The sequence below is a fragment of the Cricetulus griseus genome, chromosome 8, assembly GCF_003668045.3.
Source record: "Cricetulus griseus strain 17A/GY chromosome 8, alternate assembly CriGri-PICRH-1.0, whole genome shotgun sequence".
Lineage (NCBI taxonomy): Eukaryota > Metazoa > Chordata > Mammalia > Rodentia > Cricetidae > Cricetulus > Cricetulus griseus.
The window spans coordinates 84793767-84818736 of NC_048601.1; positions in this window are offsets into that span (position 1 = coordinate 84793767).

The window sequence follows — 24970 nt, forward strand, 5'->3', positions numbered from 1 at the left end:
AAGAACTTAAGTTTCTTGTCCTTTTGTCCTTATCCTGTTTGCTTTATCAATTGTAGTTTTTAAAAATTAATTTATAATGTTAATTAAAATATAATTAGATCACTTTACCCCTTCCTCTTCTTTCCTCCACTTTCTCCCATGTCTCTGGTCTCTAATCCCCTCCATTCCCCTCTACTTCCTCTCAAATTGATTGACTCTTTTTCCTTATTATTGTTACATATGTATAGATTTATATTGATAAATACATCAATACAATCTATTGATTCTGTGTATCATTGCTTGTGTATATATGATTTTGGGGCTGACCACTTTGTATTTGATAACTAATTAGGGAGCTCATTTTTTGGGAGAGACTAATTCTTTCTTCCTCCAAAGTCATTAGTTGTCTGTAGTTCTTTCTCTAAGGGGAGAATCCCATGAGATTTTCCCTTCCTCATTAGCACGTCTGTTGGTATTGCCATTGTTCAGGTCTTGTTTAGGCAGGCATATTGTTGAACTACCAGGGGTGAAGTTTTCCTGCAGAGAAAATCTCACAGCAGACTTCCTGATCCAATGGTTCTTACAGTTTTTTTTTTTTCTTTCCTCCCTCTTTCATGATGTTTCCTGAGCCTTCAGGGAAGGAGTTGTATTGTAGATGTATCCACTGTAAGTGGGCTCTCCCAAGTCAGTTGTTTTCTGCATTATGGCAACTTCTGTAATGGTCTCCATTTGTTGCAAAGAGAAGACTCTTTGATGTGGGGTGAGAGCTGTATGTTATGTGTGTATAATGATAAATTTCGTCTATCGTAATCAAGTTGTCTTTATCCTGGAGATGAAAGGATGGGTCATTCAACATATTTAAGTCACTAAATATAATAAACCACACAAATGCACTTAAAGACAAAAATAACGTGGCCATCTCAAGAGGTGCAAGAAAAGCCTTTGTCAAATCCAACATGTCTTCTAGAGCCAGTAGGAGTGGAGGGAATATACGTCAGCATAATAAGGGCTAAATATAACATCTGTATCTGCATCTCCAAATCTGTGATAGAAACAATCGTCTCCCACTTGGGCTCTGAATTCTTCATGCATAAAAGGAAGAAATGTGATTTGAGCATTCATTTGTAAATGCTTTTATAGAGTATTAGTGCCTTTTCAAGATGCTTGAAGAATTGTGAAGATGTGGGTCCAGTGAGATGGCTCATAGGATAAAGACGCTTGCTGCTAAGCCTGATGGCCTGATGTCCTAGGACCCTCGGTGGAGGGAACTGACTTACTCAAGTTTTTCTTTGACTTTCACATGTGCACCGTAGCACTCATGTGTGCCCCCCTAAATAAAATTAACTAAAAATTAAAAATTGAGATATAAACATCAGATAGAAAATACTTAAAAACTCCACAATACATGTATATTTGCTGATGAATATGCTATTTTTTTAGCATTGGAAATTGTAAACATCAATTCATGTTTCAAGGTGAGCTATAGCAGAAGTTGGAATAACGCTACAATTTCAATTGTTTTTGTCTTTTGGGACAGGATTTTACTGTGTTGCTCAGACTGGCCTCCAGTTTTGTGACCCTCTTGCTTTGGCTTCTTGAGTGCTGAGCTGACAGATGTGAGCCACGTGTCCAGTTATTATTTCAATTTTTAAAAAGTGCTCTGAGATCACAGGGTGAGCAACCATGCCAATTCCATGCTTATAAATTCCTCCTTTCCTACAATCACCCATTGGCATTTTCTCAATTATGCATAGCTGATACACGACAGGAACACAGTGGCTGCCTTACTCTTGTAAAAAACACTATCAAGTTTACCTATAACTGAAAGTTTTATGTTCAGTAGAACAGTTTGTACTTTATAATAAATATATCAGCTTTCACTTTAAAAATAAACTATGCTAATATATTCATTTTAAGTTTCTGTGTAAAATTTCATTTGAATAAAATGTTCCACTGCTGAAAATGTGTTGTAGCATTGTAGGTGTTGCTGAGGGGGCTAGTCCTCAAAGTCCCCTGAGATTTAACTGTATACCAAGCCTTCCTTCTGCTCTGAGCTGTACATTCACTTCTCTTAGGGATTCTCCCATTTTATGTAATGAGAGTGGGGTTCACATCTTACTTCTAGAAATGAGGCAACAGCAGGCATTACATGGAGATTCTGGGGATCTGTGATTTTAGGCTTGAGACATTTTACTTTTTGACTTCTTTAGGCTGAAACCACAATTATGGCATGAATGTGATTGATCTTGTTAATGAATCAGTTGACTTCTTGCTTACTGTACAACTATAGTAGCCTCTAAATACCCATGGGAACTATGTTCCAAGACCCCTAGTGGATACCTAGAACTGAAGATGATTCCCACATATCCCCTCTGACAGTCGCCATGATCAGCTGTACTGATGTCTGAGCCTTAGAGTGGCTGTCACCATTCTAACAAAGCAATGCATGTGTACTGGTTAGTTTTATGTCAGCTTGACACAAGCTAAGGTCATCTGAGAGGAGGGAACCTCAATTAAGAAAATGCTTCTAGAAAATGAGGCTGTAGGCAAGCCTGTAATGCATTTTTTAAAAAATAGTGATTGATAGGGGGCGGGCCCACCCCATTGCAGTTGTCTTGGTTCTATAAGAAGGCAGTCTGAGCAACTCAAGAGCAGCAAGCCAGTAAGCAGCACCCCTCCATGGCCTCTGCATCAGCTCCTGCCTCCAGGTTCCTGCCCTGTTTGAGTTTCTGTCTTGACTTCCTTCAGAGATGGACTATGATATGTAAGTGTAAAGCAAATAAGCCCTTTCCTTCCCAAGTTGCTTTCATCACAGCAATAGTCACCCTAACTACATGGAATCATGAAGAAACCCCATGGCATCTGAAGTCCAGCTGCAGTACTCCTCACTGGAGCAACCCTTACCTGCTGTGGCTGTAGAAGTAGCTGTGGGATGGTGTCCTTTGTCCTTTGGAATAGTATTGTCATACTTCTCCTTAAGAAGGCTTACAATGACAGGACGTTCTTGGCCTTTTATTGATATATTTGCTTGAAGCAGAGGATCAAGTATTTATCAATTAAATTTTATCAACAGCTTTGCTTTCCCTTAAAGTGCTTTGCAAATTGCTAGCTGCTGTTGTCTGGTTTAGGAAATGGTGAGAGGGCACATGCAATCTACTCCTGGCTGTGCCTTTTTTCCTGTGTCTCTCATTGCTGCAACAGGGGCTGCTGTTCTTTGGAATTATTTGAATACTCAGTGGGAAGAGGCATTTCTTGGGTATGCCAATTGGGATTCAGTTTCTCTATTGTCAGGTGCTGTGACACTTCTTTATTGTCCCGGAAAACTCATCTCCATCTCCACCTCCAAGACAGTTCTATAGAGGTTACTAATTTTCCCTTATCCATTGCCATCGGGTTAGCCAAGCATATGGCAGATGTTTAATAAATACTTGTTAAAACTATAGGGCATAACAGCCAGACAAAATGGTACATGCCTGTAATCCCAGGAGAGACGGGAGGATCAGAAGGCCAAGGCTAATCTCAAGTGCTTAGCAAGTTCAAGGTCAGCATGAGGTATATAGAACTCAGACACAGGACAAGTACACAGCAAAGACTGTCTTTCCGTAAATCTTTTTCACATTGCCATGTTTATTGTTGTGTGAAAATAGACTTCAGCTCTCAGCTTTTGTTCTGTAGTCCTCCACTTAATGTTGGCAAAATGGTTGACTTGGCAGTCTCTTATAATTTTCATTGGCTAAAATGTATTTCTAGGCCAATTGCTGGCTTAGTAGAAAGGGTTTTTTTTTTAATTGGTTGGTGCACATGTGTGTGTGCATGCATGTGCATGTATGTGCACACACTTGTGTAAGATGTGTGTAGGATGTGTATGTGGAGGGCAGAGGTTGATACCAGGTGTCTTCCTTTCTTACTTGCAAACTTATGTGTTGAGCCAGGAGCGCTCATTGAATCTGGAGCTCACCATTGACTGGCTGTTTGACCTCTAGGATCTACCTGTCTTCATACCTGAAGTGCTAGGGTTAAAGGTCAGGTTTTACATGAGTACTGAGGATCGAAACTCAGGATTTCATGCTTGAATGGTAGGTACTTTATCAACTGAGCTAGTTTTGCAGCCCCAGCTGGCCCATTTTTATTGACTGGTTGAGTGATTTTAGTCAATGTACAAAGTAATAGGTTACATTATCACAGTTCAATACACAAATACCACTGTAATTTGCTCATACTTACTTTACCCTGTCATCATTCCTTATTTGCACCATTCATAGGACTGTTCCCCAAAACAGTAGCTGTTGTCCTTTCATAGCATATCAATGTGTATATTTGATGATATGTACATAAACCTCTATGCCATGTGACAATAGCATGTGGTATTTGTCTTTCATTTCCTTACATTATTCTCTCTTGGTCCCTCTTCCTCCACACTTTTAGACCTCTTCTTTCAACATAGTTTCTGCTCTACTTTATTGGTGAAGTCTGTATTGTATTATAAATATAGTCTCACACCATATGCAAGTAGGAATAACTTGATTTCCCTCTTTCGTATTTCCATGCCTTTCTGGTCTTATTGCCATGGCTAAGACTTCAAGCTCTATACCAAAGAAGAGGAGCCATTCTTGATTTAGAATAAATGCCATCAGTTCCTTCCTACTTGGTTCTATGTAGCTAATGTTAGGCATAGCTTTTATTAGTTAATCTGTATCTCTTCCATTCCTATTTTTTTAATACCAGAAAGACACTGCATTTTATCAGAGACTTTTCTTCATCCATTATAAGATGATCATGTGATTCATTCTCTGTATGTGATATGCTTCATTAATTGATTTGTGTGTGTTGAACTGTCCCCACATCCTGCATCTCTGGGAAACAAACAGGTCAGTCATGATATATGAGCTTTTAAACGTGCTTTTGAATTTGGTTTGCAAGTATTTTGTTGAGAATTGTTGTGCACCTGTGGTGGTTTTAAAGAGAATGGGCCCTATGGGCTCGTATATTTGAATACTCAATCTGCAGTTGGTGAAGCTGTTTGGGAAGGATTAGGAGGTACAACTTTGTTGGAGGTATGTCACTCTGTGTTGGCTTTAAGGTTTCAGAAGCCCACACCAGGCCCAGTTAGCTCTACATCTTTCTCGGTCTTGTGCCTGTGGACCAGATGCTCACCTTTAACTACTGCTTCAGCACCGTGCCTGTCTGCCGCTATGCTCTCTACCATCCTCTGAACTATAAACAAGTCCCCAATTAAAGGTTTTCTTTTATAAATTGCCTTGGTCATGATGTCACTTCACAGCAATAAAAAAGAATCAAGGCAGCACCTGAGAAGTTGATTAAGATTGTCCTGAGGGCTCTTCCAATGTATCTGCCTTTGTAGAAGGAATATAGTGCTTGCTCCCCATGGCTTGTTTAGCCTGTTTTCTTATACCACTCAGTACTGCCTGCCCAGGGGTGGCACACCCACTATGGTCTGGACCCTCCATATCAATTATTAAATTAAGAAAATGTCCCACAGGCTTGCACACAGGCCAATCTGGTGGGGACATTGTCTTAACTGAAGTTCCTTCTTCCCCAATGATCCGAAGCAGTAGCTGGCAGTTATCCTTGCGTGTTCTACCTGTTCTTGAGTGTCTCTCATGCCATCTCTAGCTAGTACTTGGGACTCTTTCATGCATTGACTTTTGAGGGGGTAGAAAAGAGAAGGAATAGAGATGACTAGTTCAGTGCTATTCATTTCTGAGAAGCATCCATTATTCTAACTGCATTTGTAAACTCCTCCTTCCAAGGAAAGGCTGAAACTCAAACTCAACTGATTTTTAAACACAGCCTAATGAATTTCACTATAGGCAGTTTTCCCCCATTTCTTTTATGAGCTTTTTTTTTTTTTTTTTTTTTTTGTGGGAGTTCAGTATCTGATTCTGCATTTTGAGGACCTAGTCAAAATATTTACTGTGCTGCCTCTATTATTATTTGGAACAGAGTAAGGAAGATAAACATAAAGACCCAACTTTTTGTTTTGTTTTTGTTTTGAGACAGTTTTATCATGTAGCCAAGGCTGTGCTGGTATTTGGAAACTAGCCCAGGCAGTTCTCAAATTTAGGATCCTTCCATTTTAGCACGTTGAGTGCAGGGATTATTGGCGTGCATCACCACACCCCGTAAGAGCTCCAACTTTGTCTTCACTGTAATATTTCTTGTGTCTCCCACACACTAACACATGCTTTCATTTCTTCTGTCAATATGAAGAGAGGCATTCTATGTCTCCTTTTCTAGGAAAGCAGCTGAAGCTATGGCCAAGGTTCTCAGTGAGTGGCAGAGCCAGCATTTAAACACAGGTCTGTCTCCAAACCTACCCCAACCCTACCCCTGCTGTTGCAGGCCTAGATAAATAAGACACACTCCCATTTTTATTTTATATTATTATTATTATTATTATTATTATTATTACTAATATTACTTTGGAATGGGTTAGGAACTTCAAGACTGAACTGAGCTTAAATTCCTGACTCAGGGCTAGCACAAGGAAGGGGCCCTTCACAGTTTTAAATCTGTGCCTGGTGGACCCACATGGTCAGAGGATGGGGAACAACCTACTCAGGGGCCTGTCATCTCATCCCATTGTTCTAGAAGCCCTACTAGTCTGATATTTGATATTTCCTTTCCTGAAGGTCATATGCTGTTACCTTTAATAGTGGTGAGTACACTCACCACTATTAAGCCTCTCTGGGCCTCACTTTGCAACTCTGTGGAACAGAAAGATCAGGAAAAAAAGGAATGCACAGAAATGCCCATGTGCTTGATGTCTTGGCATTTGAGATCCCGTGCTCACTCCTCACAACATGGATTTTAATTTCTCCACAAAAAAATGGATTATTTCATTTGCAAAGTTTATACTTTGTTGCTTTCTCTCATTACCCATCACTTTGCCCGAGCATTTGCTCTCTTCTTCTCAGCTACTTTTGTGGGCAGAGCAGAGCACTGTGCCTGGCATATGGCAGGTTCTTCACATTCTTTGTGAACTGATTAATCTGTTTTTCTCTAATCCTCTTTTCTTTTCTCCTGCATTGTGTATGATGTGTGTGTGTGTGTGTGAGAGAGAGAGTATGTAAAGTCTGTGTGTATGAAGTGTGTGTGAGTGTTTACAGTCTGTGTGTCTATGTGTGTGAGAGTATGTGCAGTCTGTGTGTCTATGTGTGTAATATGCGAGTACACTTGTGCCATGGCATACATGTGGAGGACAGACGACGATCTCAGGTATCTGTCCTTGCTTCCGGCCTCATTTCTGATAAAGTCTCTTAATTGCTGCTGGATGCTTTGTATTCCAAGCTAGCTGGTGCACAGGCTTGCCCATCTCCCTGTAAGATCATGGCGGTTATAGACACATGTTACCATGTCCAGGTTTATATGGGTCCTAGAGATTCAAACTCAGATCCTTGTGCTGTTGTGGCAAGTATTTTATCCATGAGCCATCTCCCCAGCCCCATAGCCTGTTTTCTTTTTCTGCTAATGGTATTTTCTCAGTATTTTCAATCAGACAATTGGTCATTCTCCTGGATTCCCCGCTTGGAGTGTTATTTCATTCATAGTTTTGAACCCATCTGTGTCTCCCTCTGTCTTCACAGCTGCCTACTACTAGTTTGTTGTCAAGGTACAGCTCTTACCTCTCAAGTTGTCTGTCTTCCACAAATCCTAGTCTGACTATTCATACTCCCCAGTGCTGGCTTGATCCTAATTTTACTGACACAAATGTAAAAGACACTTTGGATAACATTGCAGAATGGAACAGGCTGGGGATTAGATTTTATTGAGGAATTATTTTGGGGGGTGTAACGATGGTCTCGTGTTGACGTTGATGTCTTTAACAATTGGAGGGAAGAACTGCAGGCCGATCAACACAGTAGTGTCTGCAATTTGACTTGAAATGCACAAACTTTTGCTGCTTTTGTTCTTTTTGCTTGCTTTTGTCCCCTTTCTTGCCTAACATCATTCCACCCCCTCCGTTGGAGAAGAGGTCTCCTAGATCCCTACACATTTATTAGGAATTTGTGACACTGCCTTCTCTGATTCCTCTATTGGAGGGAATGTCTTTCTCTTGTGAATACATTTTATACCATGTATTCTTCTTTTCTGCCAGGTACCTGTCTGAATTCACTTTAAAGTTTTTCAAACACCCCCGTTTCTTTCTCTGTCTCTCTTTCAGTTAGGATTTCCTAGGTTGTATGAGGCAAAGACTTAACTCAGCGAATTCTGGCCTGAAACCTAATTCTGAGAGTCATAAAACAGGAAAACCCAAAGGGTAGCCTCGATGTAGCCACAGCTAGATTCAATGAACCAATTATATACTCAGGTTGCCTAGTTCTCCCCACGGCCCCATCTCTTGGCTTTATTTGCAGTTTTAGGTTATTCTTGGGTAAGCCCTGTCTATGTGGTGGCTTCTATTACACTGTCCTTAAGAGAAAGAAAAAGAACTCACTTATTCCTTCATCAAGTCCTGGACCAAGTCTTTTTGTCTGGATTGGATTATATGCCTGATGCTGAGCCAAACACTATGGCTGGAGGCCAGCTGGATGCACTGATTAGCCAAGTAGGAGGCAGGTGTCTACCCCGGAGCTGAAGGGTGGAGCCAGCTTCACTTAAACCTCACCAGCTGAGAGAAATTGCATGTCAATATCTTCTACTTACCAGGCTAAGGGGAGTGAGATAGCACAAGGTCCCAAGAAATGAATTCACTGTTTTGTTCTTTCCAGCCAGCCTTGCCCCATGAATGGTTTACTCTTTTTGATTTGTTAATAGCCTTAAAACCACCACTGGTGTTAATTTTATGTATCTGAGTGGGATCCACTCTAAACTGGACTACTGCCCTTGCTGCTTGGCACAACCACTCCTGATCCCAAGGGAACTGTAATTTGGTTTAAAGAATAATAGAGGACTTTGTAGTGTGAAACCGTGGGAACAGACAAGCATCTGTTGGGTACTCCGGAAAAGCAAGGGAGGTGTGTGGAAAGAGCCTAAGCAGAACATTTGCTGTTGCCATAACTTGGCTGTTTGATGGCTTTATGGCAGGCTCAGGAATGTGGGTCACTGAGCGCGGAGATTCATCAACTTCAGAATGGCAAAGATGAATGTCAGCATGGTACTGAAACCGCTGGATCCATTCGGGTAGTGTGGGGGCCTCTTCCTGCTACTCTTTGAGCATTGTGCATAGGCTGCCTGCACCAAGATTCTGTGGACAGATACTTACATGAGGTATCTGAGTTCTGTGGACACCCACTTAACAGTATAGGAGTAAATCACAAGTTATCCACTGGAGTAGAGGGTGTAAAGCAATTTTGAGTCAGGTGGATGACTTGACGTGACTGCTGCATAGATACTAAGGCTTCTTTATCTAGCAATTCACAATTTTGGGATGTAAAGGTACTATAGGAGGGGAGCAACCATCATGGTAAAGATGAGTCAGGCAAGAACCATCCATGGTTATAAGATCAGCACATGTGGGATTTTGACAGAGAATGGAATCTTTGTGTCGCTGTACTATGTCTTTTTTTTTTAAAAATATTTATTTGTATTTTTATCATTTTTTCTATTTGAATTAGAAACAAGATTGATTTACATGACAATCCCAGTTCCCTTCTCCCTCCTCTCCTCCCCTACCACCCCCCTAACTAAAACCCTACCTATCACATATCCTTTCTTCTATTCTTCCCCTGACTCAACCTTTCTGCTCCCTCATGACCTCTGCATCCTTCCTCTTCTTCCCTTCTCATGTATGAGTGCTTTGCATGCATGCCTGCAGGCCAGAAGAGGGAATAGATCTTATCATAGATGGTTGTGAGCCACCATGTGGTTGCTGGGAATTGAACTCAGACCTCTGGAAGAGCATCCAGTGCTCTTAACCCCTGAGCCATCTCTCCAGCCTGGATGTACTATGTCTTTCATCTTGCAAGAGAAGAAACAAAATGATAGGGGTATTGTGAAATGATTCAGCAGCCACTTGATCACAAGATTAAAATTATAAATTATGATGGACAGATGGACATTGTGTGTTTACAGATGTGAGACTTTGAGAAGGAAACAATAATGTCCATGTAGAACACTAGCTGAGGACACAAAACCCCAATCTAACCACAAGGACATACCAGACATCCACAAAACAAGGAACATTCTTATGTACGTGTATATGAAATGTGCTGGGGTGGGGGCTGAATATAGAAAAGAAAAAGTGAATGTCATAACAAAGCAAGATTAGATTTTGGAAATGTCCCCATTCTAGACCTTTCTGACACTTAAATGCAATGACAGAGCTCTGATTGGATCTTGCCCAAAAGAGAAAGGTTGTAAGGGACATATTAGATCATGCAGCCAAACGGGTGTGCTGATGATAAGTTAGATATAGGCACTGTGTCAGTGTGGATATGTTTACTGTGACTGACTCATTTATTAGGAAGTACACCCATAGAAATTTAGGGTTAGAAAACTATAATATGTATAATTTCCTATCTACAGGCACGCGCGCGCGCACGCACACACACATACACACACACACACACACACACACACACACACACACACACAGACACAGAAGGGCAGGAAGAGAGCCAGAAAGAGGCTGGGTGATGGGGAATGGAGTAGAGAAGGAGAAGAGAGAGGTGTGGGAGGAAACTGGAACAAAATGTTAGACGAATCTGGGTAATGTACATGTTAATTTCCCCATATTATTTTTAATAGCTTTTCAAAAAATAAATTTGAAATTTTTGTAAAAAGTTAAATACAATATCAACTCCAGAGTCTCTGTGTTAGCAGGGCATTAAGGTGGTGATTCTGAACTGGTGTTTGCTGACAAAGTTTCTGTGTGAGTCTTCAGCTTTGACTGCGTGATCTTTAACAGGTCTCATGAGGTAACCACAGCTGGTGTGAGTTCATGAATCCAGCAGCCTGGTCATGTCAACCTTCTCAATTTTCCAAAAACTAATTTAATCCTTGGTCTAAATTCCCACCCTGACAGTTGACAGCATAATCAAAGAGAGACTTCTGGAGCCTCTCTTCCCCTGCTAGGAAACACAGCAGCACAAGGTGGGCAAGAGAGGCAAGATGCTTGGCACGCAGACTGTGGAGCTGCCTGCTCCCTGGGCTCTAGTTAAAGTCCTCATGTCTTTCCCATATTAAGTACTCAGGGACTATGTGTGCCACAGAGTCTGAAACCAGGGACTTCTAGAAGCCACCTGTGAATACACTGTCATCTAGCATGGTGTGGGCATGAGATGCTCAAGGTACCTCATGACCACCCTTCCTCCCCAACCCTGACCTTCATCAACATAATTTTCCAGAAGAGTGTAAGATTTTTATGTGAGATCAAAGGGGAACACAGACTCTTTTTATCTGGTTTCTTTTTTAGAATTGAGTAAAAGGGGAGTTAGGAACCAAAACAAACGAAATACAAATTAATGTCAAAAATTAGCTTGACACTTCCATGTCCCACTTATAGTTCAATTTAGAATTTAAAATCATATTTGCATCCAGAGTGGGTGTCCTTGGTCTGTGGTAGCCATTTCCTTACTAGCTAGTAGTTGTTGTATCCAGAAATCCCAAAGCCGCCACAGGTGAGTCACACATCTCAGAGGCAGCACAAAAGGTTTACTTACTTTCTAGAGTGGAAGGCTCGAGGTAACATTAAAACAACAGTGTTCCTAAATTTTTCTACCTAAACTTTAAACTTGGTGGCGTGTTAAAAGAAAAACCTACAGATATGTGGCATTGAGTTGACACTATCCGGGGAATTAGTCATCTTCTGATGTTTCTTGCCGGGAAGATGTCAGTCCAGATGTTTCCATTCCCATCATCCCAAATGTAACACCGACATTCTCTCAGGAAGATTAGTGGAAAATCAAAATTAGTGTTATTTCTTACTTCTGATCAAAGAGGCCGACAGTGAGCAACTCTGAGCATCTCTTCATCTCTGGGGTGTGAGGAAGGTGAAATCTGTCCACAGAGAGAGCCCATCCAAGACTGCTCTCCATGGACTGGCCACGGTCATAGGAAACAAAGACCTGGCTCAATCATGTAGAAGGAAAAAGTGAGCCCAGATTCTGTGCGTGGCATGTGCACTTTCCTGCTCTTTGCCACAGTTAGGAAAATAGTTGGTTACAAGGGGAAACTGAGATCCCAAAGTCACACAAGAATGAGTGCTGGTGTCAGGTTTCCGTGTACGTGGATTTGTTCCTTTGTTTCCTGTTGGTTTTGGCTCGGCTGCTGTTCCTTCCTTCTCTGCCACCCACCCCCAAGTTTGGCCTTTATTTTCACAGATTTCCTACTTGGATCCTAAATATCTGAGTCCTCTTTGGTAAAACAGTTGGTCAGTCAGTGGGACACAGTCACATTGGGGTTCTGGTGACTGGTTTTGGCCTAGTCCTCAAAGTCTGGCAGCACTTCTTGGGGGGACAGCCCAGCAGTCAGGTAGACAGCAGAATTTCTGGGCACTGATCCATGGCTGGGCAGAAGAAAACACACCCTGGATTTATTGCCTGTTGGTCTAGTGGCACTACAGAGAAGTGAGAGTGCAGAACTGGGACCCGAGGGCTTCCAGGCTGGAGAAGCTGGCCAGGACAGTGCTCTCTTTCCAACTGGGTCCATTTTGATATATGGCATTACGGTGTGGTGTTGTGATGATGTTTGCTCAAGTGATTTCCCCTGGTTGGGTTCGGGCAAATAAAGGCTTCCTTAAGAAAACTGATTTGGCTTTTTAAACTTTCAGTTTAAACTTTAAACTTTCAGGGCAGTGAGCAAATCATGCATCGAGACTAGGAGTGAGTGTGGCAAGTCTCCTCTTCTGGGAGTTCAGAGGTGTCAAAGGTTTGGGCATTTGCTCAGGGACTCCAGCTGGCAGGAAATGGAGCTACATTGAACCTAGTTGGAAAATGGGTCAAGTCAGTGTCTTTCCTATAGTAAAGACCTGTGGGGCCTTGGCTACTACAAGCCCTGTGGTAATAGCACTTGGATTAATGTGCTGATGAGGGAAGAGAGAAAAAAGAGGCAGCGCAGAGAAGGTCCCGAGTTTGGGTGGCAGTGGGGTTCGTTTTTCTCTCCCTGACCAGAATACTGGGAAACTGTATCAAAACTTGTCTTCCAGGCTGTGGATATGGCTCAGTTGGTAGAGTGTTTGCCCACCTTACACAGCCGGGTTTGACCCCCATTATAACATAATAGGTAGGTGGTATACATCTGTAATCCAAGTACTTGGGAGGTTCAGGAAGGAGGATCACGAATTCAAGGCCACCCTAAACCTTCTACCATGTATTGAACTCACTGAAGTCCCGACCATGAAGTGAGATGGTGGGGGGCGGGGGAGGGGGGAAGGGGGGAAGGGTTGTGGTAGGGCATCCACTAAGTACCTCTCTCCCACCCTGTGCAGGGCAGATCAAAGATACACTTCCCTCAGTCCACCTAGCTCCTGTGAGAGTTAGATCCTATTGTTTCCTCTTCATGGAGGAAAAGACTAAGGCTTGAGAGGGTAAGTGACTGGGGTCTAACAGCACTGCTAGAGCTTTGACTTCTAAAGGAGTCTTTGAGGGTATGCTACCCTTGAGTGAGAAATACTTGGCTTGAGGGGGGAAATCATAGAAGGATGCAAACTTGTCTAGAATAATTTCAGGAAACTGGCAGCTGTCGGATTTCCTGAGTTTCCACATGTAAGCCAGTTCCCAAATCAAGGCACGCTTATGCACTGTCCTGGCTTTAAAAAATATATATAAGTCCATAGGGACCTCATAGTCTTGAATGCTCCTGGCTGGCACAGGTTTTGCTGGGCCTAGAGACTGCTTGTTAACTAAGAATTCACCAGGGGCATAACCTTTCCCTTGTCCCTGTGCACATCAGCCAGCCCCAGGTTATGCCACGTACGGGGCTCTCCTGGGCAAGCAAGGAGGGCAGCACATGGAAAATGTACTGGTGAGCGAGCCATTATAAGACTTTGCTGTTCCCATGAGGCAGGTAAATAGGGGACAACATGATCAGGTCCAGTCTGCTCTGATTCATGTCAGCTTTGATTGCCTAGGGTAGGCTAGGCCTTGTGTTATGATATGACTAAGTCTTGAGAAGTGGGTTTTATTTTTATTACATAGACACATAATCCCTAAGAAATTTGTTAATGTTCCCCCAACTGGTGGGAGGCAGAAACCAAATTTCAATACAGATATCGAAAATTGAAGCCATTGTTCTTCTTAGAGACTTGCTTGGCTGGCATGTTGGGGCATAGGGACAGTTGGTCTTCATCTTTGGGACATTGCTCCATTCATCTACTACCCCTGAAACTACATAGGTAGGGCTCTGTGGTTTTGAACTTGCCTTTCTGGCTCACTGGAGATTATCCAGCTTGCCTGAGCAGGTAGATGGGATGGGCATTGTGTAACCTGCTGGACCCGTGTCTCTGGGAGCAGAGAGGGCTTCCTGGAGGGCTGCTCTCTGCCTTTCTTCTGGACTCATTGTCATGTTGGAATGAGGATATTTGTCTCTGCTTTCAGAGATCTAATTTGTGGCCACACAGAGTCAGAGAGAAGCAGACAGATCCCTGGCTGGACTCTGGCGGGCTTGGAGCAGCCTGTGCTAGGTTTTAGCCTGGATGTGAACTTGGATGGCTCTGTCTTCCTGCTGCCCAACCACAGTAATTACCGCTCTTTAATTGCTTGACACTGATAGTGGTAAGAATTACAATGATGGCAAGTACTCATTGCAGGATCATAGGTGCCCCTTTAAGCATTTTACAAGTATTCATTCATTTTAATTTTCACAATATTTTAAAATAGGTTAGTGACTATCTACCCACTTTAGAGATGAAGAAACCAAGGCACAAAGAAGTCACAGTTTTCTCATTGTCCCACAGTAAGTGAGGAGCTGGGACTTGAACTTATGGAGTTGGTATCTGGTGTAAGTCAGTCTTCCCTGAGTCCCCACTCCCCCCTGTGCATGTGCCTGGACCTGGAATGGATTTGATCAGACTCAGCCAGTCACAGCAGTTTTGGGGCAATATCAAAAAGCTGTCTTTTTCTCTCTCTTTCTTATTCCCTTTTTGTTTTCTATCTCTGTAACTTACCCAAAATCTCACATTTGCTTTTTTTCATCTCCCTTCATCATTGCTTATTTCTTCTGTTGGTGTACAGTGGCTGGTTATTAGACAGTGGCTGAGAGATTGGTCTGTGAGCTTGTGAGGTCAGGGACTGTGTGCAGACTGTGGTCTGCAAACCACAGCAGCAACCGAAGCTCATGCTCAGACTATCCCGTACATGTTTGTGGGTCAGAACATGGATGCACAGACGAACCAATGCATTTCAGCCCTGGGCCCCAGCTGTCAACCTCTAAATGACCTTTTCTGAGGGAGCTTAGAGCTGGCTGCCTTACTAACAAGGGACAGCAAGAAGCTGAAGACACGCGCCTGGATTGGAAGTAGGAGCAGTGGCATCCTGTGTTGATTTGCAGTTCACAGGGCATTTTTAACTTTCACTTATGTCTGTGCCCACAAGTCTGTGTGGGTGCATGTGCCCACAGAGAGCAGAAGTAGGCACTGCATCTCCTAGAGCCAGAGTTACAGATGGTTTTAAGTAGCCTGGCATGGACTCTGGGACCTGAACTTGGGTCCTCTGCAAGAACAGCTTGTGATTTAAACTGCTGAGTGTCTCCAGCTGTCACAGAACACTTTTATGTCCTTTTCTGTATTTAATCCTCATGGGAGATGCTATAGGCATCGCAGATGAAGCTCCACTTTGGAGTGAAGAGGGGAAGTGACTGGTCCAAGGTCCGTGACCACCCCACAGGGTGTGGACTCAGCAGGGCGAGAGAGAGAGCAAGATGAAGCACAGAATAGCCTGTAGCTAGGACAGCCGAGGTGAGCAATAGAAGCCCTGGGTAGGGCTGGCAGAGAGAACTGGGTGCTTGTAGCAGGGACTCGGGCCTCTTGGTGAGTTTCTGGCATTAATTCCCATGCTCCAGCATTGGATGCGGAGGAGTGGGTGTGACTGCTCAAACTTTTCCCACTGGACAGAAGTCACTGGTAGTTCCACTGGGCTTCACCACCAGCACCTGAAGGAGAGTCCTGATTCAGGATGCCATGGGGATGCCCATTAGCTCAGCTCCAAAAAAGTTATCTATTCTTGGCTTTTAGAGAACCCCATCAAACAACCTGCCTGTATCTTACACCAATATCAGCGAAATCTTCTCAGAGACATCTGCATGTGTAAATTCTTGTAGTCAGACCCTCAGGGATTAACTCCTGAGAGGCCTGCCTTATGAGGTGGTAAAATATGATAAAACCAGTGGAGGAAATTCTTGTGAAAATGGCTTTTGATTTCTGTCTCTCTCTTTTCCTATGTCTTTACTCTGGGTCAGGCTTTTCCTGCAGGGTTTCTCTAACCTTGGCTCTCTGACCCACTCACATAGTTGCCACAGCGCCTAACCCAAAACAGAAGTGGTTATGTGTAAACATGCCACGTCTCCCTTTTTCACTCATGAGGAATTTCTTCGCCACCATCTACCCAGCTCTTTGAACCGACCTCACCCAGACCTGCACACGCATCCGTGATTCTGCACAGTACAGCAGGGCCTCGAGCCCATTGTCCCGTCTCTGCTTCTGATTCTGCTTATGGTCCTTTCTCCTCTTCCTACATCGTCTTCACGGCCAATCACAAGCACACAGTTGTCGTTGTTTCTAAGTCCTGTGCTTCCCTGCAATCAGCACCGCTATCTTTTTCTCCCCTGTGTTTGATTGAGTTTCTAGTGTGGTGCTCAGAACAGTGAATGTTAGTCCTCAGCTTCTGTCTGACTCGCAGGCTGCTTTCAGGGACCGGAGTGGGGCCTTTTTAGCTCAGTTCCTGGAGCACAGAACAAAACAATGGCTCTGTCTAATGAACGTTTTGTGACTAAATGGTAGTGGCACTGGAGAGCAGCAGGACATCGACACAGATCTCCACAGTTGCAGCCTCTTTGTTCCTCAGAGCAAGCAAGTTTTCAAGGGAGGAGTTTAGTGTGTTCATATGATTTTTAATAAATGAAGTGTGTGTGTGTGTGTGTGTGTGTGTGTGTGTGTGTGTGTGTGTGTGTGTGTGTGTGTAATCCTTTCTCCATGGCCTCTGGTTTTTACTGTGTCACTGTTTTGTTTTTGTTTTTGTCTTTTTCCAGTAACAGTTGTAGATTCCATGGATCAAATACCTCTTTTATGTAAGATCCTGAAAAACCGGTCCTCTCCTGCAGTGCCTAAGGGATTCAAGGCAGCAGGTGTCATGCCTATTCAAATGGCAAGGAAGCAGGAGTCTAGAGAGATGGCTCAGGTTAAGAGCTTCTCTTGCATACGACCTAGCTTTGGTTCTCAGCATCCACATGGTGGAACACAAACTTCTGTAACTCCAGTTTTAGGGGATCTAACACTCTCTCTGGCTTCCATGGTACCACATGCACGTGGTACACATGCATACACGCAGTACACATGTATACATGCAGGCAATGGTAAGACCAGAGTACCGGGAAGTCTGCTGTGAAAACAGCCTCTCCTAGAAATGGCTGTACCATCAAGACGGAAACAATGGCAACATCAATGGACATGTTAACGTAGAAGGAGGAACACTGCACAGAATCCCACCCTTAGACAAAGAGCTGATGACTGCCGGGAGGAGAATGGTCCTGTGCAGAATGGTCAAACTGAAAAATGGATTCAGCATGTTGTATGCATACACATACATATGTATGTATGTATGCAGTAATAAGAATCAAAGAAAGAGGCTATCAACTTGAGAGTTGGGGATATGGGGTGTTAGAGCGAGGGTAGCTGGGAGGGGCTAAAGGGAGAGGAGAAAGTGATATAATTCTATTCCAATGAAAACATTAAAAAATAGAAATAAAATTTTCTTTTAAAAGATGAGGAAACAGGCCAAGGGCCTTCCAGATACTCAGCAGAGGTCTTAGCAGTAGTTAGTGGTAGCCCAGGACTTCAGCATCACCTAAAGATTGGGAAAAAATGCATATCCTCAGGACCAGTCACATCAAATGAGAAACTCTGAAATAGACTCTCCAGGAGGTTCTGCTGTTGAAAGACCCCCCCACACCCCAGTATAGCCCAACTATTCAGACTGAAGTCTGCACACTCACAAGGCTCTGGTCATTGTGCCTCCAGTGTGCACTGCTGTCTCACTGAACACCAGGAAGGAGGTGGGACAGGACCCCTTTGGCTTGAGTGGTTTATCCTAGTAGCTCTCATACCAGTGTCTTTGACCCCATGAACTCATTAATGCTCTTAACAGCTCGCAAGGTGACATCAGCCACCATACCCTGGTGCTTCTGCTAACCTCTGGGACTTTTTGTTATCAATGGGTTTCAGGGCCCTTTGGGGAATATTTGGTGTTGGGGAGGGTTAAATATTTCAGTTGCTTTGGGAAGATTCTTAAGAGGACAATAAAAGCTAGTTTACTTTTTTGAGTTTTTTTTTTTTTTTTTTTTTTTTTCCTGAATCAGACACACTGGTGCACATTTGCCTCTCTAGAGGATCCTTTAGCCCTCTGTGGTGAGGGACCTTGTGGGGAAAATGGTGCTGGCACTAAAGCCCTCTCATGAAGTCTTGGTTGCACAGGACAGCTCTTCTGCAGAGTCGTTTCCCTCCCTTGCGTATGTAAAAGTGAGTTCTTAATTGGTCTAGATAATACAAGGCTGGAGTCAGAGGGAAATGCTGAGAGATCAGAGAGAAGGAGCAAGCCATAGCACACCTTACCTCCTAAGCATCCCGGCAGAGAAGAGAGTGATTTCCTGTTTTTTCCTGCTTATATCCTGTTTCTGTCCAGCTACCTCACTTCCTGTCTGTCTGTACAGACCTCCAGACCTCTATGGTTAGCTAGTGGCAAGCTCAATTCTCTGACCCCCCCCAGACAGGTTTTATTTGTGCAAGAAATAAAACACACACACACACACACACACACACACACACAAACTCACATATGCATGCACTCATACATTCACACACATACTCATATTCTCCACACTTGCTTTGGTTGGACTGCTCCAACTGGTGCCATTTCTAACAAATAGAGAAAATGTTTTTCTTTACCATCTGCCTAGAAACATCATTTTTCTTTTTGTTTGCTTGTTTGTGACATCAGTGAAAGAATCTATTGAGCTCTCTGGCCACATTTTAAAGTTGAAATGGATGGAGGAGATATTTTTTTTCCTGTTCTCTCAGGAAGCATGAAGGTTGTACTGTCCCCTGTCCTGATTGCCTCATGCCCTCCTTAGCAGGGAGCTGTCTGTTGTATCCAATGCACTGTGTTGTTCCTTCTCTCTAGCATGGAATTCTTAGACTCCTCTCTCTGCTTGGGACATGTTTCCCTCTAATGCTCATTCAAGAAACTTTCTCTGACCTCTGTCTCCATCCCTCAGGGTGGATACTCCTGGGCTGTCCTCTGTGTGTGTCCATGGATTACCTCACGATATTGCTTTTGCCTCCCATGCTGGGACTTCAGTGCTAGCTGAATGCCTGACACATTGCTTGTGCCAAAGAAATGTTTGCTTGAATTAAACTTAACTCATTTTTTTTTTACTTCAATAGTCACGTGACCTAGAGCAGATATTATTGGCTCAATCTTGTAGATGAGGAACCTGAACTCAGGCTATGTGATGGACACTGAGTTTTGGTAGATACATGTGAGGCATGCCACAGGTTTTTGTGTCTAAAAGCACAGGCCACTGTTTCTTTTCCTCAGCCAGGTTATCTTCAGCCTTTCTAGAATCTTTGTTTCTTCTCAGCCCATTAACTTAATTGCATGTCTTCAGGACCCCTTAGGAAGCCATCAGTTCAGGAGATAAGGCAATGGTACAGAGAACAATCATCAAACACTCCCTGACTCAGGTTTCATTTGCTGCAAGGCTCCTGCACCGAGTAGGACAGCTGGGTTCTCTGGAAGGCCTGCAGGGCTGATGAGTCTCCATCAGCAGTTTCAGTAAAGGCCACTGTGGCTGTGGACAGCATAGAAAGGCTGTTTATAAAAGCAGCAAAAAAAAAAACAAAAACAAAAACAAAAAAAACCAAAACAAAACATCTAGTACAAGGACCAAAAAGGCTCCCTTGAGGGCTATGCTTAAGTAAGGTCTCAAACTGTTTGGATTTTCTAGTTTTCTGGAAATAGGATTTCTTTCTGGAGCTGATCGTAGTATCACTCTCAGTAGGGAATGCTGGTGCTTAGCCCATAGGTTGTTGCATATGCTAATTCTTCACTGTCTCCAAGATACGTCATGTCTCACCAAACTTCTCCCCCGTCCCCAGAGCCATTTTCCACTCAAAATTTGTCATGAAAATGCTGAATGACCATTGATAGTTTTCAGTCCACTGTGCTATGTAAGATGTGATTTACAGAGCTGGAAGAGTCACAGGATGGGGCCAACCAGTTGTTCAGAAGCTAACACCAACTACCAGACTGATATTCTGTTTGTTAACATATTTCAAATGCATTTGTTTGCTTACTTATATTTATATATGTAGTCTCCTATTTTCTGTATCTTGGAATGTTGTGGTTCTCTGTATTAATCACCATCTGGTTGTTGGCAAGTGAGGTCCCATAGTGCCCCAAACATTACAGGATATTGCCACTGATCTTGACTGTGTTTCAGAACATGATGGTATGATACTATTGCTGAAGACAGTATATTCTTGAGCCATAGGACATGATGAAATCAAGCTAGTACCAACCTGGAAGCTTCATTCCTACTGGCTAGTTTTCATAGTGCTAGAGGTGCTATTCGAACAACCAGAGGAGAAAAGTAATCATTAATTATATCCATCTGTGAGGCCTTCAACCTACAGTAATAACTGACCTTGTGAGACATGTCCACTGATGCATTAGTGGCGTGAACACCTAGGAAGCAGCCAACTACATCTGCTTGGGTTTAAGTCTAGCTCTACAAGAAAACCCGTACATGTCACTATCATTGTTCCGAGAACATATGGCTAGATAGAGGAGAACCTACTGTTACATGATGGGGGAAGTCCTTCTGTGTATATGTTTGTCTTATTAGTTGATAAATAAAGCACTGTTGGCCAATAGGAAAGCAAGATAGGCAGGGCTAAGAGTTGAGGAGGATTCTGGGAAATGTAGTAAGGAGGAGTCGCCATGTGATCTCCAGGAAGATTGGATGCTAAGGCCTGCGTCCCAGAAAAATCTTTATAAAATATACAGATTAATAATTATGGTTGATACTTAAGACAGAGATAGCAGATAAGATCCTAGTAATTGGCCAGCACACTGTACCTAATATAAGTCTGTGTGTGTTACTTGGGACCTTAATATGGCAGCAGGGCTTGGGCAGATTGACAGAAAGATTTATCATTACTGTTATATGCTGCTAAATAGACATAGCATTAAACAAAATCCTAATGACTCCTGTTATATCCATAGATCAATGCGTCACTCAACCCCCACCTGAGAAGCTTGTATCTGTTAAAATTAATGGTGAAAAATATAACTTTCACTTAATATGATGTTAAATTTTATTCTCCTAATAAGTTCTTTTTATTATGCTTTATGAATATGCATTACTCATATTCTTACACAGGTTGTAATTTAAGAGCCAGACAATAGTTGGGCCCTGGGTTGAATCATCAACACTGAAAAAAAAAAAAACTGTTGATCTGCTGTATCTACAATACTGACTGGGAGATTTCTAGGGCTTACTCTTCTTGTTTGACTGAAACTTTAGCAATTAAGATAGTTTATCTTTTTTTTTTTTTTTTTTTTTGGTTTTTTTGAGACAGGGTTTCTCTGTGTAGCTTTAGAGTTTATCCTGACAATCGCTCTGGAGACCAGGCTGGCCTCCAACTCACAGAGATCTGCCTGCCTCTGTCTCCCGAGTGCTGGGATTAAAGGTGTGTGCCACCAACGCTGGGCCAAGATAGTTTATCTCAAAAGCCTATTTTTTCTGGGGCTGGAGAGAAATCTCTACAGTTAAGAGCACTTGCTGCTCTTCCAGAGGACTTGGGTTTGGTTCCTAGTATCCACATAGCAGCTCACAACAATATATACCTCCACTTCCATAGGATCTGATATCCTCTTTGGGCTTCTATTGGCAACAGAAACACATGCAGTACATAGACATACATTCAGGCAAAATGCTCATGCACATAAAATAAAAATTAAAAACAAACAAACAAGATACAATAAGAGTTGACTAAGAGAAGAGAAGTCACAAAAGAAGGGACATACATAGTCTGTGAAATAGACAGTTAGATCATCACTCCCTGCAAACCCCAGTGTGGGGACAAACATAAGAGTCCAAGGCCAGACTTGGCCACATAGTGAGTGTCTTAGTTAGGGTTTTATTGCTGTGAAGAGACACCATGACCACCGCAACTCTTATAAAGGGAAACATTTCATTGGGGCTGGCTCACAGTTCAGAGGCTTAGTCCACTAGCATCATAGTGGGAAGCTTGGCATCGTACAGGCAGACATGGTGCCGGAGAAGTGGCTGAGAGTCCTACATCTGAATCAGAAGGCAGCAGGAAATGACGGACTTGAGCTTCTCATACCTCAAAGCCCATCCCCTAGTGACACATTTCCTCCAGCAAAGCTGTACCTCATCCAACAAGGCCACATCTCTTAATAGTGGCATTCCCTATGAACCAAGTATTCAAACACATGAGTCTATGGGGGGACCACTCCTATTCAAACCACTGCAGTAAATTTCAAGCCAGCGTGGGCTATAGGAGACACTGCCTCAAACACCACACACACACACACACACACACACACACTATAGGAGACACTGTCTCAAGCACACACACACACACACACACACACACACACACACACACACACACACACACACACACACAAAAAACGAACCAACCAACCACACCAGAAAACCTCCTAGAATTTGCCTAAAATATTTATAACTGCTATGTGTCCTGGCTCCAAGGGAAAAGGTACAATGACCTTCTCTCTGAAGGCATCCAATCAGTTGGGCTGCCTTTACATCATGGTATAATCAGTTAGTACCGTCTCAACTACAATGACTTCACATTGACCAAGTTGGAATGGAGGTCACAATGAAGGAAATAGCTCGTGACATACCTGACTCAGTGCCAAGAAGAATCTTTGAAAGTAGTCATAAGGAACTTGGACTTTGCTTTAATAGTAAGGGATAGTCACAGAGGTATGCAGGCAGTCAGGGTGGAAATAAAGAGCAAAGGAAGAGCAAGGAAGTGAAGATATTTATCTATCTATCTATTTATTTATTTATTTATTTATTTATTTATTTTCCAGGTTTTTATTTGAATTAGAAACAAGATTGTTTTACATGACAATCCCAGTTCCCTTCTCCCTCCTGTCCTCCCCTACCACCTGCCCCCAACTAAAACCCTACCTATCACATAGGAAGTAGAGATATTTAAATTAGAACTTTGTTGTTGGTAGACTGGTAGCCAGGATGCTTTTAACTCTGTCTTGAGCTAGGCATTGTGCAGGTGCTGGGGATGGCAGCTGAACAGACATGGGAGAATCTTGGGGCAAGGTTCGTTACGAGACTGTTCCTGTTATTTGGAAGAGACACATGGTGGCCAGGATATAGATTAGAACCCTTATCTAGATTGGCTAGATGTTGAATTGACAGGGTTTCCTGATGGGTTAGGTATGGGAGGTGAGATCAAAGGAGTGAAGCATGGTGGGTGCCCATGTGTCTGATTAAGGAGGCTGAGAAGTTGATGGTGCCCTGATTTTGATCTTAAGCTTTAGCCTGTTCATGCCCTACTGGAAAGGGCAAATCTAGCCTTTTTAACGGACTTCTTGTTTCTAGAAAGAAATGCTTATAATACAGCAAAAAAAAATTGCTGGGAAAACAATACAACAAATTTTTGAGATAATTAAGAAATACCTGAGATAATATAACAAATACCTGAGGTAACATGACAACACATTTTTGAAGTAATTGAGAAATTCTTGAGAGAATATAACTGAACACTGGAGATAGTAACATATAGGCTTATTTTGGCTTAGAGTCTTCAGTCCATACCTGGTGGCCCTTTAACTTTAGGCGTGTAGTGTTACACAATGATAGGAGTGTATGAGGGAGGAAAGTAGTTCATTGCATGGTTCAGAAGCAAAGAGCGAGTTGAAGAGGCCTCACTAGCCTCTTCAAGAGCATCTCTATGAAGTCTTGAAGATCTTTCTCTAGGTTCTACCACCTCCAAACAGCTCTTTCCTGAAGTCCAAGCCTTTACCATATGGATCTTTCAGTGATGTTTAAGATCTGAACCATAGCACCAGCTTAAATGGTACAATGTAGAAAGTGGGTGAGAGAGGGAATAAGGGGCGTAGTACTCCACTGCCTGATTTAGGCTTAGATCTGGCCAGCTATATGTGGGAATGTTGGGAGCATACCCAGGTATGAGAGGTAGGGTTCAGAGACTTGGGAACAAGGACAGGTTGCACACTGAGAATCCACTGCTATGGTTTAAAGAATTTGGCATTCATGCCCCCCTCCCCTGTGTGTGTGTAATCGTGTAATCCGTTGTCTTCTTTATCTGCATCATGCTTCACTAAAGCTCTTGACTTAATCCAGCTTGATTTGTACACACATCGCCATCTGGCACTGGGTCATGTGCCTTTTCAGTCAAAGGGAGGAGAATGAGTCCTTTGAGAAATGTGACCCTGTGACTGGATGCCTTCATAGCGTGTTACAGCCAAATCTACACTTGTACCCAGCCTTTGGGTACATTTAGGTAAAAGGCTTTGGGGGATTAACAAGGAAACAGAATTCTTACAGGGAAGTGTCCCACTATTTCAAGGGCTTTGCTCTGTCCTGAATTATTAAAATCGACCCAAAGCATCTGGACATGCTCAGAGGGGCTGTGGGCATGTTGCTTCTGAGCTGTGGGTAAGAGGATGTGGCTACGACATTATCAGTGACCAGCACTGGGTATATTTATAGCCTCAGGGCACCGGGAAGACGGCAGCAGGGTTGGGGCAGCAGGGTTGGCAGAAAGTGTACTGACCAG